Source organism: Hyla sarda, unplaced genomic scaffold (assembly GCF_029499605.1).
Source record: "Hyla sarda isolate aHylSar1 unplaced genomic scaffold, aHylSar1.hap1 scaffold_1848, whole genome shotgun sequence".
NCBI lineage: Eukaryota > Metazoa > Chordata > Amphibia > Anura > Hylidae > Hyla > Hyla sarda.
This window is the reverse complement of record NW_026608497.1, coordinates 25,929-42,941: the sequence shown is the minus strand read 5'-3', so window position 1 is coordinate 42,941 and position 17,013 is coordinate 25,929. Positions and strand designations below refer to the sequence as shown.

Here is a 17,013-nt window from a genome sequence, read left to right as displayed (position 1 = left end):
TGTGTGAACAGCCAGGAGACCCCCCCATGTTATGTTACATAGTTACATAGTTAGTACGGTCGAAAAAAGACATATGTCCATCAAGTTCAACCAGGGAATTAAGGGGTAGGGGTGTGGCGCGATATTGGGGAAGGGATGAGATTTTATATTTCTTCATAAGCATTAATCTTATTTTGTCAATTAGGAACATTCAGCACCCACCCGCTATCAAGGCAGCTGCCTATCATGTCATGCCCTACCTGCACAGGTGTGCTGGCTACTCAAATGATCCAATTAAGGAGGCCATTTAGTCAGCAGCAGCAGAAGTCCTGTGCCTGGACGCTCCAACAGCGGCCAGACACAAGCAGAAGCAGCAGAAGCAGCAGCAGCACCACCTTTTGTTTTTTGGCTGCAGCAGCAGCAGCAGCAGCAAGGCCCACAGGGCTGGCTAGCTGGCTAGCCAGCAAGCAGGTAGCAATGAAAGTAGGAATCTTTCTTTTTAACCCTGTAAGGGGGTGGTGCACTGTACCCGAAGATACTGCCATATCGGGTCAATGCATAGGGCGACGGAAGCAAGCTTCGAAATCGGCCCCCGTTCTCAAAAATCCATTTAATATATGGTCCCCAGATAGGGGACGTATCAGATATTAAACTGATAAGAACAGATACTACACTTGATCTTAGCCAAAAGGCCGAGAAGCGATAACCGTGAAAGGGGCGGGCCCAACAAGGTCCCCTTCATGGGCACTATCACTGCTTGCTGTCAGGGAGGCTGCCAGACAATTTTCCATGCACACTCTGGGCTGGGGGGCAGTCAACCACCAGTACACACAGCAGTACCTAAACCCATACCATTATTGCTAAGCAGCAAGACAGGGGCCCATTGCACTCCCACGGGGCCTTTTTAAATGCAATCCATAACCCGGATTTGCCAGGAACCCTTCTTACTCCTCCTACTTGCATGTGACACTGGGCTTAGGATCTGCATAGGAAACACACACACAAGCACACACCTACCTTTGTTGCCTGCAGATGCCTCCTTGGCTGTCCCCAAACGGTATCAAACCAACACCCACGGGAAGCTGTAAGCATAGAGGACATGCCTGCACCCCATTGGACTTACCTGTGTGGGTTAAATCCGGGTTATTTGACAACCTATGGCGGTGATGGTTCTGCTCAGGCAGAGCAGTGCTGATGCTCCTCATAAAGCTGTCGCTGCTGTGAAGGTTCTAGGTGACATCACAATCCCTATGGTTACATACACAACAAAGCTGGGTTGTTGTTCTTCACACTCTGCAAGGCCTGTGGAAGTGAGTGACATCATAGCACTGTAGTTCTGAGGGTTCTAGATGGATGCAACAATCTCCTGTTGCTTCTATGAAGGCCATAATAGACGACATCACCAAACAGCTCCATAGTCACATACACAGCAAAGGAGAGATGTTGTTTACACCTAGTGATGTCAGTGGTATTGAGTGACATCACAGCACAGTGCTAAGGCTCCTGGGCCTGGACACAGCAGCGGCTGCAATATCTCAACGGAGAATACGTTTATATATATGTGTGTGTGTGCGCGTATATATATATATATATATATATATATATATATATATATATATATATTTCTCCGCCGAAATCACTTTTAAACCCATTTCCACCTTTTTTTCCCTTCTCTTCCTCTTACTTTTTTTTCACGTTTTTTTACGTTTTTCTCCTTTTCGCCTCTTTTCTGGGCGTATTATTCTTCTTTTTCTTCTTTTTTTCGTCTAATGCATACCCCATCAGTGCAGCAATGCTTATTCAATACCGCCAGCAGATGGAGACACTGGGGGATAATTTTCTAAGGATTTATACTGATTTTTCCTGTCTGAATTTGTCGCACAGAAAGTTGCAGGCCAAATATGTGTGACATTTCTGCGACTTTAGCTTCTAGAGCATTTTTACAACATTATACATAGGTGCTGAATACATAAAAAGCGACTGTTCAGCGACAGACAAGTCGCATCGGCTGAAAGTAGGCCAGAATGTCAGTCCATGTTGGAGCAGGTTTAGATACAGTCTAAAGCATAGATCTCAAAGTCTGTGCACAGAATTTAGCAAGGGCCTCGCACCTTCTGATGCATCAGGTAGGTGCACTATAGCATAGCCTAACCCTCTGTACTTTGGTCTATATTGATGCGGGACATAGACAGCCAGCTGATGACCAATCCATTAGTGCAATGGATGGCTGGAAGCATTTGTCTTTGCCTTTGCAATACCACAGAAGCAATGCATGGTCAATGTACAGCAATGACACACCTGTGTGAACAGCCAGGAGACCCCCCCATGTTATGTTACATAGTTACATAGTTAGTACGGTCGAAAAAAGACATATGTCCATCAAGTTCAACCAGGGAATTAAGGGGTAGGGGTGTGGCGCGATATTGGGGAAGGGATGAGATTTTATATTTCTTCATAAGCATTAATCTTATTTTGTCAATTAGGAACATTCAGCACCCACCCGCTATCAAGGCAGCTGCCTATCATGTCATGCCCTACCTGCACAGGTGTGCTGGCTACTCAAATGATCCAATTAAGGAGGCCATTTAGTCAGCAGCAGCAGAAGTCCTGTGCCTGGACGCTCCAACAGCGGCCAGACACAAGCAGAAGCAGCAGAAGCAGCAGCAGCACCACCTTTTGTTTTTTGGCTGCAGCAGCAGCAGCAGCAGCAGCAGCAAGGCCCACAGGGCTGGCTAGCTGGCTAGCCAGCAAGCAGGTAGCAATGAAAGTAGGAATCTTTCTTTTTAACCCTGTAAGGGGGTGGTGCACTGTACCCGAAGATACTGCCATATCGGGTCAATGCATAGGGCGACGGAAGCAAGCTTCGAAATCGGCCCCCGTTCTCAAAAATCCATTTAATATATGGTCCCCAGATAGGGGACGTATCAGATATTAAACTGATAAGAACAGATACTACACTTGATCTTAGCCAAAAGGCCGAGAAGCGATAACCGTGAAAGGGGCGGGCCCAACAAGGTCCCCTTCATGGGCACTATCACTGCTTGCTGTCAGGGAGGCTGCCAGACAATTTTCCATGCACACTCTGGGCTGGGGGGCAGTCAACCACCAGTACACACAGCAGAACCTAAACCCATACCATTATTGCTAAGCAGCAAGACAGGGGCCCATTGCACTCCCACGGGGCCTTTTTAAATGCAATCCATAACCCGGATTTGCCAGGAACCCTTCTTACTCCTCCTACTTGCATGTGACACTGGGCTTAGGATCTGCATAGGAAACACACACACAAGCACACACCTACCTTTGTTGCCTGCAGATGCCTCCTTGGCTGTCCCCAAACGGTATCAAACCAACACCCACGGGAAGCTGTAAGCATAGAGGACATGCCTGCACCCCATTGGACTTACCTGTGTGGGTTAAATCCGGGTTATTTGACAACCTATGGCGGTGATGGTTCTGCTCAGGCAGAGCAGTGCTGATGCTCCTCATAAAGCTGTCGCTGCTGTGAAGGTTCTAGGTGACATCACAATCCCTATGGTTACATACACAACAAAGCTGGGTTGTTGTTGTTTACACTCTGCAAGGCCTGTGGAAGTGAGTGACATCATAGCACTGTAGTTCTGAGGGTTCTAGATGGATGCAACAATCTCCTGTTGCTTCTATGAAGGCCATAATAGACGACATCACCAAACAGCTCCATAGTCACATACACAGCAAAGGAGAGATGTTGTTTACACCTAGTGATGTCAGTGGTATTGAGTGACATCACAGCACAGTGCTAAGGCTCCTGGGCCTGGACACCGCAGCGGCTGCAATATCTCAACGGAGAATACGTTTATATATATGTGTGTGTGTGCGCGTATATATATATATATATATATATATATATATATATATATATATATTTCTCCGCCGAAATCACTTTTAAACCCATTTCCACCTTTTTTTCCCTTCTCTTCCTCTTACTTTTTTTTCACGTTTTTTTACGTTTTTCTCCTTTTCGCCTCTTTTCTGGGCGTATTATTCTTCTTTTTCTTCTTTTTTTTTCGTCTAATGCATACCCCATCAGTGCAGCAATGCTTATTCAATACCGCCAGCAGATGGAGACACTGGGGGATAATTTTCTAAGGATTTATACTGATTTTTCCTGTCTGAATTTGTCGCACAGAAAGTTGCAGGCCAAATATGTGTGACATTTCTGCGACTTTAGCTTCTAGAGCATTTTTACAACATTATACATAGGTGCTGAATACATAAAAAGCGACTGTTCAGCGACAGACAAGTCGCATCGGCTGAAAGTAGGCCAGAATGTCAGTCCATGTTGGAGCAGGTTTAGATACAGTCTAAAGCATAGATCTCAAAGTCTGTGCACAGAATTTAGCAAGGGCCTCGCACCTTCTGATGCATCAGGTAGGTGCACTATAGCATAGCCTAACCCTCTGTACTTTGGTCTATATTGATGCGGGACATAGACAGCCAGCTGATGACCAATCCATTAGTGCAATGGATGGCTGGAAGCATTTGTCTTTGCCTTTGCAATACCACAGAAGCAATGCATGGTCAATGTACAGCAATGACACACCTGTGTGAACAGCCAGGAGACCCCCCCATGTTATGTTACATAGTTACATAGTTAGTACGGTCGAAAAAAGACATATGTCCATCAAGTTCAACCAGGGAATTAAGGGGTAGGGGTGTGGCGCGATATTGGGGAAGGGATGAGATTTTATATTTCTTCATAAGCATTAATCTTATTTTGTCAATTAGGAACATTCAGCACCCACCCGCTATCAAGGCAGCTGCCTATCATGTCATGCCCTACCTGCACAGGTGTGCTGGCTACTCAAATGATCCAATTAAGGAGGCCATTTAGTCAGCAGCAGCAGAAGTCCTGTGCCTGGACGCTCCAACAGCGGCCAGACACAAGCAGAAGCAGCAGAAGCAGCAGCAGCACCACCTTTTGTTTTTTGGCTGCAGCAGCAGCAGCAGCAGCAGCAAGGCCCACAGGGCTGGCTAGCTGGCTAGCCAGAAGGCAGGTAGCAATGAAAGTAGGAATCTTTCTTTTTAACCCTGTAAGGGGGTGGTGCACTGTACCCGAAGATACTGCCATATCGGGTCAATGCATAGGGCGACGGAAGCAAGCTTCGAAATCGGCCCCCGTTCTCAAAAATCCATTTAATATATGGTCCCCAGATAGGGGACGTATCAGATATTAAACTGATAAGAACAGATACTACACTTGATCTTAGCCAAAAGGCCGAGAAGCGATAACCGTGAAAGGGGTGGGCCCAACAAGGTCCCCTTCATGGGCACTATCACTGCTTGCTGTCAGGGAGGCTGCCAGACAATTTTCCATGCACACTCTGGGCTGGGGGGCAGTCAACCACCAGTACACACAGCAGAACCTAAACCCATACCATTATTGCTAAGCAGCAAGACAGGGGCCCATTGCACTCCCACGGGGCCTTTTTAAATGCAATCCATAACCCGGATTTGCCAGGAACCCTTCTTACTCCTCCTACTTGCATGTGACACTGGGCTTAGGATCTGCATAGGAAACACACACACAAGCACACACCTACCTTTGTTGCCTGCAGATGCCTCCTTGGCTGTCCCCAAACGGTATCAAACCAACACCCACGGGAAGCTGTAAGCATAGAGGACATGCCTGCACCCCATTGGACTTACCTGTGTGGGTTAAATCCGGGTTATTTGACAACCTATGGCGGTGATGGTTCTGCTCAGGCAGAGCAGTGCTGATGCTCCTCATAAAGCTGTCGCTGCTGTGAAGGTTCTAGGTGACATCACAATCCCTATGGTTACATACACAACAAAGCTGGGTTGTTGTTGTTTACACTCTGCAAGGCCTGTGGAAGTGAGTGACATCATAGCACTGTAGTTCTGAGGGTTCTAGATGGATGCAACAATCTCCTGTTGCTTCTATGAAGGCCATAATAGACGACATCACCAAACAGCTCCATAGTCACATACACAGCAAAGGAGAGATGTTGTTTACACCTAGTGATGTCAGTGGTATTGAGTGACATCACAGCACAGTGCTAAGGCTCCTGGGCCTGGACACAGCAGCGGCTGCAATATCTCAACGGAGAATACGTTTATATATATGTGTGTGTGTGCGCGTATATATATATATATATATATATATATATATATATATATATATATATATTTCTCCGCCGAAATCACTTTTAAACCCATTTCCACCTTTTTTTCCCTTCTCTTCCTCTTACTTTTTTTTCACGTTTTTTTACGTTTTTCTCCTTTTCGCCTCTTTTCTGGGCGTATTATTCTTCTTTTTCTTCTTTTTTTTCGTCTAATGCATACCCCATCAGTGCAGCAATGCTTATTCAATACCGCCAGCAGATGGAGACACTGGGGGATAATTTTCTAAGGATTTATACAGATTTTTCCTGTCTGAATTTGTCGCACAGAAAGTTGCAGGCCAAATATGTGTGACATTTCTGCGACTTTAGCTTCTAGAGCATTTTTACAACATTATACATAGGTGCTGAATACATAAAAAGCGACTGTTCAGCGACAGACAAGTCGCATCGGCTGAAAGTAGGCCAGAATGTCAGTCCATGTTGGAGCAGGTTTAGATACAGTCTAAAGCATAGATCTCAAAGTCTGTGCACAGAATTTAGCAAGGGCCTCGCACCTTCTGATGCATCAGGTAGGTGCACAATAGCATAGCCTAACCCTCTGTACTTTGGTCTATATTGATGCGGGACATAGACAGCCAGCTGATGACCAATCCATTAGTGCAATGGATGGCTGGAAGCATTTGTCTTTGCCTTTGCAATACCACAGAAGCAATGCATGGTCAATGTACAGCAATGACACACCTGTGTGAACAGCCAGGAGACCCCCCCATGTTATGTTACATAGTTACATAGTTAGTACGGTCGAAAAAAGACATATGTCCATCAAGTTCAACCAGGGAATTAAGGGGTAGGGGTGTGGCGCGATATTGGGGAAGGGATGAGATTTTATATTTCTTCATAAGCATTAATCTTATTTTGTCAATTAGGAACATTCAGCACCCACCCGCTATCAAGGCAGCTGCCTATCATGTCATGCCCTACCTGCACAGGTGTGCTGGCTACTCAAATGATCCAATTAAGGAGGCCATTTAGTCAGCAGCAGCAGAAGTCCTGTGCCTGGATGCTCCAACAGCGGCCAGACACAAGCAGAAGCAGCAGAAGCAGCAGCAGCACCACCTTTTGTTTTTTGGCTGCAGCAGCAGCAGCAGCAGCAAGGCCCACAGGGCTGGCTAGCTGGCTAGCCAGCAAGCAGGTAGCAATGAAAGTAGGAATCTTTCTTTTTAACCCTGTAAGGGGGTGGTGCACTGTACCCGAAGATACTGCCATATCGGGTCAATGCATAGGGCGACGGAAGCAAGCTTCGAAATCGGCCCCCGTTCTCAAAAATCCATTTAATATATGGTCCCCAGATAGGGGACGTATCAGATATTAAACTGATAAGAACAGATACTACACTTGATCTTAGCCAAAAGGCCGAGAAGCGATAACCGTGAAAGGGGCGGGCCCAACAAGGTCCCCTTCATGGGCACTATCACTGCTTGCTGTCAGGGAGGCTGCCAGACAATTTTCCATGCACACTCTGGGCTGGGGGGCAGTCAACCACCAGTACACACAGCAGAACCTAAACCCATACCATTATTGCTAAGCAGCAAGACAGGGGCCCATTGCACTCCCACGGGGCCTTTTTAAATGCAATCCATAACCCGGATTTGCCAGGAACCCTTCTTACTCCTCCTACTTGCATGTGACACTGGGCTTAGGATCTGCATAGGAAACACACACACAAGCACACACCTACCTTTGTTGCCTGCAGATGCCTCCTTGGCTGTCCCCAAACGGTATCAAACCAACACCCACGGGAAGCTGTAAGCATAGAGGACATGCCTGCACCCCATTGGACTTACCTGTGTGGGTTAAATCCGGGTTATTTGACAACCTATGGCGGTGATGGTTCTGCTCAGGCAGAGCAGTGCTGATGCTCCTCATAAAGCTGTCGCTGCTGTGAAGGTTCTAGGTGACATCACAATCCCTATGGTTACATACACAACAAAGCTGGGTTGTTGTTGTTTACACTCTGCAAGGCCTGTGGAAGTGAGTGACATCATAGCACTGTAGTTCTGAGGGTTCTAGATGGATGCAACAATCTCCTGTTGCTTCTATGAAGGCCATAATAGACGACATCACCAAACAGCTCCATAGTCACATACACAGCAAAGGAGAGATGTTGTTTACACCTAGTGATGTCAGTGGTATTGAGTGACATCACAGCACAGTGCTAAGGCTCCTGGGCCTGGACACAGCAGCGGCTGCAATATCTCAACGGAGAATACGTTTATATATATGTGTGTGTGTGCGCGTATATATATATATATATATATATATATATATATATATATTTCTCCGCCGAAATCACTTTTAAACCCATTTCCACCTTTTTTTCCCTTCTCTTCCTCTTACTTTTTTTTCACGTTTTTTTACGTTTTTCTCCTTTTCGCCTCTTTTCTGGGCGTATTATTCTTCTTTTTCTTCTTTTTTTTCGTCTAATGCATACCCCATCAGTGCAGCAATGCTTATTCAATACCGCCAGCAGATGGAGACACTGGGGGATAATTTTCTAAGGATTTATACTGATTTTTCCTGTCTGAATTTGTCGCACAGAAAGTTGCAGGCCAAATATGTGTGACATTTCTGCGACTTTAGCTTCTAGAGCATTTTTACAACATTATACATAGGTGCTGAATACATAAAAAGCGACTGTTCAGCGACAGACAAGTCGCATCGGCTGAAAGTAGGCCAGAATGTCAGTCCATGTTGGAGCAGGTTTAGATACAGTCTAAAGCATAGATCTCAAAGTCTGTGCACAGAATTTAGCAAGGGCCTCGCACCTTCTGGTGCATCAGGTAGGTGCACTATAGCATAGCCTAACCCTCTGTACTTTGGTCTATATTGATGCGGGACATAGACAGCCAGCTGATGACCAATCCATTAGTGCAATGGATGGCTGGAAGCATTTGTCTTTGCCTTTGCAATACCACAGAAGCAATGCATGGTCAATGTACAGCAATGACACACCTGTGTGAACAGCCAGGAGACCCCCCCATGTTATGTTACATAGTTACATAGTTAGTACGGTCGAAAAAAGACATATGTCCATCAAGTTCAACCAGGGAATTAAGGGGTAGGGGTGTGGCGCGATATTGGGGAAGGGATGAGATTTTATATTTCTTCATAAGCATTAATCTTATTTTGTCAATTAGGAACATTCAGCACCCACCCGCTATCAAGGCAGCTGCCTATCATGTCATGCCCTACCTGCACAGGTGTGCTGGCTACTCAAATGATCCAATTAAGGAGGCCATTTAGTCAGCAGCAGCAGAAGTCCTGTGCCTGGACGCTCCAACAGCGGCCAGACACAAGCAGAAGCAGCAGAAGCAGCAGCAGCACCACCTTTTGTTTTTTGGCTGCAGCAGCAGCAGCAGCAGCAAGGCCCACAGGGCTGGCTAGCTGGCTAGCCAGCAAGCAGGTAGCAATGAAAGTAGGAATCTTTCTTTTTAACCCTGTAAGGGGGTGGTGCACTGTACCCGAAGATACTGCCATATCGGGTCAATGCATAGGGCGACGGAAGCAAGCTTCGAAATCGGCCCCCGTTCTCAAAAATCCATTTAATATATGGTCCCCAGATAGGGGACGTATCAGATATTAAACTGATAAGAACAGATACTACACTTGATCTTAGCCAAAAGGCCGAGAAGCGATAACCGTGAAAGGGGCGGGCCCAACAAGGTCCCCTTCATGGGCACTATCACTGCTTGCTGTCAGGGAGGCTGCCAGACAATTTTCCATGCACACTCTGGGCTGGGGGGCAGTCAACCACCAGTACACACAGCAGAACCTAAACCCATACCATTATTGCTAAGCAGCAAGACAGGGGCCCATTGCACTCCCACGGGGCCTTTTTAAATGCAATCCATAACCCGGATTTGCCAGGAACCCTTCTTACTCCTCCTACTTGCATGTGACACTGGGCTTAGGATCTGCATAGGAAACACACACACAAGCACACACCTACCTTTGTTGCCTGCAGATGCCTCCTTGGCTGTCCCCAAACGGTATCAAACCAACACCCACGGGAAGCTGTAAGCATAGAGGACATGCCTGCACCCCATTGGACTTACCTGTGTGGGTTAAATCCGGGTTATTTGACAACCTATGGCGGTGATGGTTCTGCTCAGGCAGAGCAGTGCTGATGCTCCTCATAAAGCTGTCGCTGCTGTGAAGGTTCTAGGTGACATCACAATCCCTATGGTTACATACACAACAAAGCTGGGTTGTTGTTGTTTACACTCTGCAAGGCCTGTGGAAGTGAGTGACATCATAGCACTGTAGTTCTGAGGGTTCTAGATGGATGCAACAATCTCCTGTTGCTTCTATGAAGGCCATAATAGACGACATCACCAAACAGCTCCATAGTCACATACACAGCAAAGGAGAGATGTTGTTTACACCTAGTGATGTCAGTGGTATTGAGTGACATCACAGCACAGTGCTAAGGCTCCTGGGCCTGGACACAGCAGCGGCTGCAATATCTCAACGGAGAATACGTTTATATATATGTGTGTGTGTGCGCGTATATATATATATATATATATATATATATATATATATATTTCTCCGCCGAAATCACTTTTAAACCCATTTCCACCTTTTTTTCCCTTCTCTTCCTCTTACTTTTTTTTCACGTTTTTTTACGTTTTTCTCCTTTTCGCCTCTTTTCTGGGCGTATTATTCTTCTTTTTCTTCTTTTTTTTCGTCTAATGCATACCCCATCAGTGCAGCAATGCTTATTCAATACCGCCAGCAGATGGAGACACTGGGGGATAATTTTCTAAGGATTTATACTGATTTTTCCTGTCTGAATTTGTCGCACAGAAAGTTGCAGGCCAAATATGTGTGACATTTCTGCGACTTTAGCTTCTAGAGCATTTTTACAACATTATACATAGGTGCTGAATACATAAAAAGCGACTGTTCAGCGACAGACAAGTCGCATTGGCTGAAAGTAGGCCAGAATGTCAGTCCATGTTGGAGCAGGTTTAGATACAGTCTAAAGCATAGATCTCAAAGTCTGTGCACAGAATTTAGCAAGGGCCTCGCACCTTCTGATGCATCAGGTAGGTGCACTATAGCATAGCCTAACCCTCTGTACTTTGGTCTATATTGATGCGGGACATAGACAGCCAGCTGATGACCAATCCATTAGTGCAATGGATGGCTGGAAGCATTTGTCTTTGCCTTTGCAATACCACAGAAGCAATGCATGGTCAATGTACAGCAATGACACACCTGTGTGAACAGCCAGGAGACCCCCCCATGTTATGTTACATAGTTACATAGTTAGTACGGTCGAAAAAAGACATATGTCCATCAAGTTCAACCAGGGAATTAAGGGGTAGGGGTGTGGCGCGATATTGGGGAAGGGATGAGATTTTATATTTCTTCATAAGCATTAATCTTATTTTGTCAATTAGGAACATTCAGCACCCACCCGCTATCAAGGCAGCTGCCTATCATGTCATGCCCTACCTGCACAGGTGTGCTGGCTACTCAAATGATCCAATTAAGGAGGCCATTTAGTCAGCAGCAGCAGAAGTCCTGTGCCTGGACGCTCCAACAGCGGCCAGACACAAGCAGAAGCAGCAGAAGCAGCAGCAGCACCACCTTTTGTTTTTTGGCTGCAGCAGCAGCAGCAGCAGCAGCAAGGCCCACAGGGCTGGCTAGCTGGCTAGCCAGCAAGCAGGTAGCAATGAAAGTAGGAATCTTTCTTTTTAACCCTGTAAGGGGGTGGTGCACTGTACCCGAAGATACTGCCATATCGGGTCAATGCATAGGGCGACGGAAGCAAGCTTCGAAATCGGCCCCCGTTCTCAAAAATCCATTTAATATATGGTCCCCAGATAGGGGACGTATCAGATATTAAACTGATAAGAACAGATACTACACTTGATCTTAGCCAAAAGGCCGAGAAGCGATAACCGTGAAAGGGGCGGGCCCAACAAGGTCCCCTTCATGGGCACTATCACTGCTTGCTGTCAGGGAGGCTGCCAGACAATTTTCCATGCACACTCTGGGCTGGGGGGCAGTCAACCACCAGTACACACAGCAGAACCTAAACCCATACCATTATTGCTAAGCAGCAAGACAGGGGCCCATTGCACTCCCACGGGGCCTTTTTAAATGCAATCCATAACCCGGATTTGCCAGGAACCCTTCTTACTCCTCCTACTTGCATGTGACACTGGGCTTAGGATCTGCATAGGAAACACACACACAAGCACACACCTACCTTTGTTGCCTGCAGATGCCTCCTTGGCTGTCCCCAAACGGTATCAAACCAACACCCACGGGAAGCTGTAAGCATAGAGGACATGCCTGCACCCCATTGGACTTACCTGTGTGGGTTAAATCCGGGTTATTTGACAACCTATGGCGGTGATGGTTCTGCTCAGGCAGAGCAGTGCTGATGCTCCTCATAAAGCTGTCGCTGCTGTGAAGGTTCTAGGTGACATCACAATCCCTATGGTTACATACACAACAAAGCTGGGTTGTTGTTCTTCACACTCTGCAAGGCCTGTGGAAGTGAGTGACATCATAGCACTGTAGTTCTGAGGGTTCTAGATGGATGCAACAATCTCCTGTTGCTTCTATGAAGGCCATAATAGACGACATCACCAAACAGCTCCATAGTCACATACACAGCAAAGGAGAGATGTTGTTTACACCTAGTGATGTCAGTGGTATTGAGTGACATCACAGCACAGTGCTAAGGCTCCTGGGCCTGGACACAGCAGCGGCTGCAATATCTCAACGGAGAATACGTTTATATATATGTGTGTGTGTGCGCGTATATATATATATATATATATATATATATATATATATATATATTTCTCCGCCGAAATCACTTTTAAACCCATTTCCACCTTTTTTTCCCTTCTCTTCCTCTTACTTTTTTTTCACGTTTTTTTACGTTTTTCTCCTTTTCGCCTCTTTTCTGGGCGTATTATTCTTCTTTTTCTTCTTTTTTTTCGTCTAATGCATACCCCATCAGTGCAGCAATGCTTATTCAATACCGCCAGCAGATGGAGACACTGGGGGATAATTTTCTAAGGATTTATACTGATTTTTCCTGTCTGAATTTGTCGCACAGAAAGTTGCAGGCCAAATATGTGTGACATTTCTGCGACTTTAGCTTCTAGAGCATTTTTACAACATTATACATAGGTGCTGAATACATAAAAAGCGACTGTTCAGCGACAGACAAGTCGCATTGGCTGAAAGTAGGCCAGAATGTCAGTCCATGTTGGAGCAGGTTTAGATACAGTCTAAAGCATAGATCTCAAAGTCTGTGCACAGAATTTAGCAAGGGCCTCGCACCTTCTGATGCATCAGGTAGGTGCACTATAGCATAGCCTAACCCTCTGTACTTTGGTCTATATTGATGCGGGACATAGACAGCCAGCTGATGACCAATCCATTAGTGCAATGGATGGCTGGAAGCATTTGTCTTTGCCTTTGCAATACCACAGAAGCAATGCATGGTCAATGTACAGCAATGACACACCTGTGTGAACAGCCAGGAGACCCCCCCATGTTATGTTACATAGTTACATAGTTAGTACGGTCGAAAAAAGACATATGTCCATCAAGTTCAACCAGGGAATTAAGGGGTAGGGGTGTGGCGCGATATTGGGGAAGGGATGAGATTTTATATTTCTTCATAAGCATTAATCTTATTTTGTCAATTAGGAACATTCAGCACCCACCCGCTATCAAGGCAGCTGCCTATCATGTCATGCCCTACCTGCACAGGTGTGCTGGCTACTCAAATGATCCAATTAAGGAGGCCATTTAGTCAGCAGCAGCAGAAGTCCTGTGCCTGGACGCTCCAACAGCGGCCAGACACAAGCAGAAGCAGCAGAAGCAGCAGCAGCACCACCTTTTGTTTTTTGGCTGCAGCAGCAGCAGCAGCAGCAGCAAGGCCCACAGGGCTGGCTAGCTGGCTAGCCAGCAAGCAGGTAGCAATGAAAGTAGGAATCTTTCTTTTTAACCCTGTAAGGGGGTGGTGCACTGTACCCGAAGATACTGCCATATCGGGTCAATGCATAGGGCGACGGAAGCAAGCTTCGAAATCGGCCCCCGTTCTCAAAAATCCATTTAATATATGGTCCCCAGATAGGGGACGTATCAGATATTAAACTGATAAGAACAGATACTACACTTGATCTTAGCCAAAAGGCCGAGAAGCGATAACCGTGAAAGGGGCGGGCCCAACAAGGTCCCCTTCATGGGCACTATCACTGCTTGCTGTCAGGGAGGCTGCCAGACAATTTTCCATGCACACTCTGGGCTGGGGGGCAGTCAACCACCAGTACACACAGCAGAACCTAAACCCATACCATTATTGCTAAGCAGCAAGACAGGGGCCCATTGCACTCCCACGGGGCCTTTTTAAATGCAATCCATAACCCGGATTTGCCAGGAACCCTTCTTACTCCTCCTACTTGCATGTGACACTGGGCTTAGGATCTGCATAGGAAACACACACACAAGCACACACCTACCTTTGTTGCCTGCAGATGCCTCCTTGGCTGTCCCCAAACGGTATCAAACCAACACCCACGGGAAGCTGTAAGCATAGAGGACATGCCTGCACCCCATTGGACTTACCTGTGTGGGTTAAATCCGGGTTATTTGACAACCTATGGCGGTGATGGTTCTGCTCAGGCAGAGCAGTGCTGATGCTCCTCATAAAGCTGTCGCTGCTGTGAAGGTTCTAGGTGACATCACAATCCCTATGGTTACATACACAACAAAGCTGGGTTGTTGTTGTTTACACTCTGCAAGGCCTGTGGAAGTGAGTGACATCATAGCACTGTAGTTCTGAGGGTTCTAGATGGATGCAACAATCTCCTGTTGCTTCTATGAAGGCCATAATAGACGACATCACCAAACAGCTCCATAGTCACATACACAGCAAAGGAGAGATGTTGTTTACACCTAGTGATGTCAGTGGTATTGAGTGACATCACAGCACAGTGCTAAGGCTCCTGGGCCTGGACACAGCAGCGGCTGCAATATCTCAACGGAGAATACGTTTATATATATGTGTGTGTGTGCGCGTATATATATATATATATATATATATATATATATTTCTCCGCCGAAATCACTTTTAAACCCATTTCCACCTTTTTTTCCCTTCTCTTCCTCTTACTTTTTTTTCACGTTTTTTTACGTTTTTCTCCTTTTCGCCTCTTTTCTGGGCGTATTATTCTTCTTTTTCTTCTTTTTTTCGTCTAATGCATACCCCATCAGTGCAGCAATGCTTATTCAATACCGCCAGCAGATGGAGACACTGGGGGATAATTTTCTAAGGATTTATACTGATTTTTCCTGTCTGAATTTGTCGCACAGAAAGTTGCAGGCCAAATATGTGTGACATTTCTGCGACTTTAGCTTCTAGAGCATTTTTACAACATTATACATAGGTGCTGAATACATAAAAAGCGACTGTTCAGCGACAGACAAGTCGCATCGGCTGAAAGTAGGCCAGAATGTCAGTCCATGTTGGAGCAGGTTTAGATACAGTCTAAAGCATAGATCTCAAAGTCTGTGCACAGAATTTAGCAAGGGCCTCGCACCTTCTGATGCATCAGGTAGGTGCACTATAGCATAGCCTAACCCTCTGTACTTTGGTCTATATTGATGCGGGACATAGACAGCCAGCTGATGACCAATCCATTAGTGCAATGGATGGCTGGAAGCATTTGTCTTTGCCTTTGCAATACCACAGAAGCAATGCATGGTCAATGTACAGCAATGACACACCTGTGTGAACAGCCAGGAGACCCCCCCATGTTATGTTACATAGTTACATAGTTAGTACGGTCGAAAAAAGACATATGTCCATCAAGTTCAACCAGGGAATTAAGGGGTAGGGGTGTGGCGCGATATTGGGGAAGGGATGAGATTTTATATTTCTTCATAAGCATTAATCTTATTTTGTCAATTAGGAACATTCAGCACCCACCCGCTATCAAGGCAGCTGCCTATCATGTCATGCCCTACCTGCACAGGTGTGCTGGCTACTCAAATGATCCAATTAAGGAGGCCATTTAGTCAGCAGCAGCAGAAGTCCTGTGCCTGGACGCTCCAACAGCGGCCAGACACAAGCAGAAGCAGCAGAAGCAGCAGAAGCAGCAGCAGCACCACCTTTTGTTTTTTGGCTGCAGCAGCAGCAGCAGCAGCAGCAAGGCCCACAGGGCTGGCTAGCTGGCTAGCCAGCAAGCAGGTAGCAATGAAAGTAGGAATCTTTCTTTTTAACCCTGTAAGGGGGTGGTGCACTGTACCCGAAGATACTGCCATATCGGGTCAATGCATAGGGCGACGGAAGCAAGCTTCGAAATCGGCCCCCGTTCTCAAAAATCCATTTAATATATGGTCCCCAGATAGGGGACGTATCAGATATTAAACTGATAAGAACAGATACTACACTTGATCTTAGCCAAAAGGCCGAGAAGCGATAACCGTGAAAGGGGCGGGCCCAACAAGGTCCCCTTCATGGGCACTATCACTGCTTGCTGTCAGGGAGGCTGCCAGACAATTTTCCATGCACACTCTGGGCTGGGGGGCAGTCAACCACCAGTACACACAGCAGAACCTAAACCCATACCATTATTGCTAAGCAGCAAGACAGGGGCCCATTGCACTCCCACGGGGCCTTTTTAAATGCAATCCATAACCCGGATTTGCCAGGAACCCTTCTTACTCCTCCTACTTGCATGTGACACTGGGCTTAGGATCTGCATAGGAAACACACACACAAGCACACACCTACCTTTGTTGCCTGCAGATGCCTCCTTGGCTGTCCCCAAACGGTATCAAACCAACACCCACGGGAAGCTGTAAG

General features: G+C 46.3%; 8 non-coding genes across 8 annotated transcripts; all 8 read right to left on the bottom strand.

The window, feature by feature from the left end:
• Positions 1–492: 492 nt before the first annotated feature.
• LOC130314770 (U2 spliceosomal RNA) lies at positions 493–683 on the bottom strand. Its single transcript, XR_008862397.1, has one exon. It is a non-coding gene; the product is annotated as a U2 spliceosomal RNA (small nuclear RNA).
• A 2,093-nt stretch (positions 684–2,776) lies between these two features.
• On the bottom strand, positions 2,777–2,967 carry LOC130314769 (U2 spliceosomal RNA). The gene has a single exon (XR_008862396.1). It is a non-coding gene; the product is annotated as a U2 spliceosomal RNA (small nuclear RNA).
• A 2,090-nt stretch (positions 2,968–5,057) lies between these two features.
• LOC130314768 (U2 spliceosomal RNA) lies at positions 5,058–5,248 on the bottom strand. Its single transcript, XR_008862395.1, has one exon. It is a non-coding gene; the product is annotated as a U2 spliceosomal RNA (small nuclear RNA).
• Positions 5,249–7,338: 2,090 nt separating this feature from the next.
• On the bottom strand, positions 7,339–7,529 carry LOC130314767 (U2 spliceosomal RNA). Its single transcript, XR_008862394.1, has one exon. It is a non-coding gene; the product is annotated as a U2 spliceosomal RNA (small nuclear RNA).
• Positions 7,530–9,609: 2,080 nt separating this feature from the next.
• Positions 9,610–9,800, bottom strand: LOC130314765 (U2 spliceosomal RNA). Its single transcript, XR_008862392.1, has one exon. It is a non-coding gene; the product is annotated as a U2 spliceosomal RNA (small nuclear RNA).
• A 2,083-nt stretch (positions 9,801–11,883) lies between these two features.
• LOC130314764 (U2 spliceosomal RNA) lies at positions 11,884–12,074 on the bottom strand. Its single transcript, XR_008862391.1, has one exon. It is a non-coding gene; the product is annotated as a U2 spliceosomal RNA (small nuclear RNA).
• Positions 12,075–14,161: 2,087 nt separating this feature from the next.
• LOC130314763 (U2 spliceosomal RNA) lies at positions 14,162–14,352 on the bottom strand. Its single transcript, XR_008862390.1, has one exon. It is a non-coding gene; the product is annotated as a U2 spliceosomal RNA (small nuclear RNA).
• Positions 14,353–16,437: 2,085 nt separating this feature from the next.
• LOC130314761 (U2 spliceosomal RNA) lies at positions 16,438–16,628 on the bottom strand. Its single transcript, XR_008862389.1, has one exon. It is a non-coding gene; the product is annotated as a U2 spliceosomal RNA (small nuclear RNA).
• Between the last annotated feature and the right edge of the window lie 385 nt (positions 16,629–17,013).